Source organism: Atta colombica, unplaced genomic scaffold, assembly GCF_001594045.1.
Source record: "Atta colombica isolate Treedump-2 unplaced genomic scaffold, Acol1.0 scaffold238, whole genome shotgun sequence".
Classification (NCBI taxonomy): Eukaryota; Metazoa; Arthropoda; class Insecta; order Hymenoptera; family Formicidae; genus Atta; species Atta colombica.
Genome location: NW_017259336.1, coordinates 1,492,826 through 1,497,111, shown reverse-complemented (window position 1 = coordinate 1,497,111; position 4,286 = coordinate 1,492,826).

Sequence of the window (4,286 nt, the reverse complement as noted above, 5' to 3'; positions counted from 1 at the left end):
AAAAAAGTGAAAAAATGAAAAAATTGCATCATTAAAAAAAATTACAATTTTTACTAAAAAATTTCTTTTTATTTATTTAATAAAAAATTTTCAAATTAATTATTTTATTAATCTTACAAGATTATCAACGAAAATATTTGATAAACTTCATGTTTTACATCGGTATAACTTGATTGATCGAATAGTTTGTGAGTAATTTTTCCCAACAATTTCAATAAGTAAAGTATTTATGTATTTAAGTTCTAAAAGTATACACTAAGTAGTTTAGCTACAGAAAACAGATTTATAGACGGAGTCAAGTAAAAAGTCTTGCAACGCAAGAAATGGATTGAGAGAAGAGAGAGAGAGAGAGAGAGAGAGAGAGAGAGAGAAGAGAGAGAAAGTTACTTAAAACTTCGTATTTTATTCTGTAACTTCGGAAATATATTTTTTACATGTGCTACTATTGATTAAAGCTAGAATCGGATTAGCATTTGAGACTAACCTAGGATATGTCTAAGAGGCAACAAGATTAGAGAAGCGGTATTTCTTTGACAAGAATTTCTAAAAAGTATTTCAAAAACGCAAATAATTGAAAAAATTGTCTATCGATCGACAATCATTATAGATTCGAGTCGAAGTGCTTCACAATCTTTGTATCGATTTTGTTCTATCAAAGAGAAATCTGAGAGGGGGCATGCTGGCTTTTTTCATGCAATCATCGACATATACATAGAATGGAGTAAGTAGGTTTGCGGCAAATGTGATCGCTATTAAAAAATCGCATAAAGTTGTTTCTATTGTAATAAAAGAAGTATATATAATTTTATAATTTCTAAGTATATTATAAAAACATTGTTGTAACAAAACTAAATTGGGATAATCCTTACAGAAAATCCTTTTCTTTTTATTGTCGCAAACACAGGCTTGGAACATTCCAAAAAACATTCTAGAGGGTTGAATCGGAACAGCAACAATTTAAATGCCTAGGTGAAGAAATCTTGATTCAGCCCTGATTAAAACAAAAATAAATAAAATTTATTTTTGCTTTAATCGAGGCCGGATAAGCTCCTTTCTCCTACTTAATATCGATTTCCTTTTGTCTCCTTTTTCACATTTTCCCATTTTTATTCCTTTCCTTTGTTTAACATTTCTCCTTTGATCGTTTGAAAAGACAAACATTTTATTTTTATTTCATTATACCATTTAGTTAACAAATGCATGTTTCAAGTTTTATATGTAAATTCTTTTTAAATAATTTTTTAGTTATTAACAAATAGTTTCAAGATTAATTTTATAATTAATTCTGTTAATTTTCTTTGTGCTTTATTGATTATGCAATTATTGTTATTTGAATTATTTGCTATTATTATTATTATTTAAATGTGAATTTTTGTCGTTTAATTTGGTTTATATATAACATGAGTCTTATTTCAATGGAACTAGTAATTACTTTTACATTGTTGAGACGAAAAGACATTGCATATAAAAATACTTGCCGTGTAATTATATTCTGAATTGGCATACACAATTACAATTTATAAAAATAAGACTCGATTTATATCAAGTAAGAATTGGCGTAAAGAACTCCTTTTGCCTTATAAATACGATTTTTTATTATTATTAAATGCATTTTTGTGCTATGTAGTTATTAATTTATGAGATTTTATGTGATTATAAGATTCGAATTTGACGTTGAAAACTTTATAGATAAATATACTGAAGATGTCTAAGATCGATGTTTAAGAATGAATGTTTTTATTATTTACTGTTATTTCAATTTTGTATATATATATATATATATATATCAATAAATATATATGAAACATATCAGTAAATTATATATGAAAATTAAATTTTAAATTAAATGAATTAATCTACGAAGCTTGCAGCACTTTAAGTTTAAATATGAATTATTATTCATTAGAGTCTTGGATATTAATTATTAATTTTAAATTGTAAATTTTTTAATATCTTGTAAACCGTTTACACTCCTTTAAGTTGTTAAAAAATTATTCTAAAATAATCCCAGACAGCTTCCATATTTTAAAAAATGACAGTTGTTACAGCAGTACGAATTAGTATTGAACGAGTGGCGGACATCCTGCCGCCTGCGCATGTATTGTTCAATATAATATATAATTAATAGTGCCATGATATTACCATAATATTTCCATTTGTTTCAAAGCTTTCGTGCAATGACGTTACTGTTGCTGAGATTGTCACGGAAAAACGACTGTTCCATGAAATAAATTGTTCTCTTTGCACGCAGAGTTTGATAAGTATGATCGTGATCAGGCATCAAACAAGTAGTGTAAATGGCGCATAGTTTGAAAAACTAAAAAATGTATTTTAATAATCACGTAATAATATTATGAGATATTAAAATCTAGTCTTGACCGTATATATTTGGCGCTTCTTTTGATTTATTCATAAGGCAATTCTAATTCAACCTATTATTGATGTTGTAAATATTATTAATTCCTTTATTTTTTAAAGATAGTTTTTTCAACATTGAAAAAAGACTTTCATTTAATAAATTTTTAAATTTATTAATAATTCTTTTTACCAATTTATTAATAATTCTTACAATTTCTTATTACTATTAAAAATGTTTTATTTAAAAAGTTTTAATTAGTATTAGTTGATTTTTGTTAAATGTTCATCAATTTAATTTCGTTATAAGAGTAATACAAAATAATTGATAATTACATTATCAACAATTACATAATTAATAATTAAATGTATCATTTATTTTTTGTAAATATAAATATTTTCTTTTTTCATGCAGACTTTTTAAGCTTACATCAAGCTCTATCTATTTTTGTTTAAATACTTTTACAGATTTTGTGTTTCTATTATTCAGAAGTAGCATTAATATAACCTATTAACAATATTTTATAATTAAAATAATTTTAATTTAGATTGTTCATCTCTGAATGATATTCAAGTTCGAATAAAACCGTACTGTTTGAATAAAAACGTTTTATATAAGTTACTAATATGTAGCAATACTACCATATTGAGCAAATACGAATTCATTAAAAAATTTAGACGAATTCCAATAAAATTGTATAAAATATTAAATACTTTCAACACGTTAGTACATTCTTTGATTTGATTTTGTCATAACGTAAATGAATTATTAATAGATTTCTTCTTTCAATATAACTGTCTCTTACATAACCATCAATTAATAAGTTTACTCTTTATATATATATATATATACTAATAATCTGTAATATCTGCAATATACTTTGTATATATTAGTCAAATCCTCTCATTACACAGAATCTTGATACAGTTTACATTTATGCTTAATTTTGTATATTTTTAAAATATCTTTTTTGAAACCAAAATAATTACATTCTTTTCTTTATTTTCTTTTTTTAAATGGATAAAAATCTCATTTTAGATATTACTGTTTTACTATTTACATATCTTCCATAATTTTGAAGTATTAGAAGTTTATGTCAAAACAAACTCCAATGAGACAATAAAAATATAGTTCCATGATAGATGAAATTTCAAAATAAAAGTATGTATCATAAATTTTTCTAATGATAAATGTTGAAAACTTGGACTCAATAAAAGATCGAAATAATAGGAGTTGTATAAAATATAAATATTATATATTTTGATTCTCTTCATTTTTAGACATTTTTCCTTAATAACGCTTGATGTTATGTACATTAGCCTCTTATTTTCTTTTTCTTCAATTTGTAGACTATGACTCAACTACACTCTTGACTCAATGATTTAATAAATTAAGAAATAAATCCCTCTTGACGTTTACAAAGTATGATTACAATTTACTTTATATTTGCCTAGTTAACGAGATTGCAAAATTGCATTCTCTCGTAAGTTAAGAAAAAAAAGATCGTACAAATAATATTACGTTTGTGATTGCACAGTTCGCGATTGCAATTTTTATATTATTTACATATTCAAACCATACAATGTATAATCATAATACTTAGGGGAATATGTATAAAATATGGAATATTTTGACCTTTTTAATGAATTAGTTGAGTACTTTTTTCGTGTAACTATATTATTTCATTATGTTTTACTTTTTTTACACATTTACTAATTGCTTTGCAAGGAGCATCTTAAAATATATTAAAGTAAGACAGAGTGTCTCTTCCCCGAGTTCATAATATATAAATATACTCACAAAGTGAGTAACTATCTATATGGCTTAGCTTTATGTTGAAGTAATTCTTAAAAAGTTTCTATGAATTATTTCCGCAAATGTTTTTAACAAACATGACAAATAGTTTCTGACTACAAGTACTCCAAATATA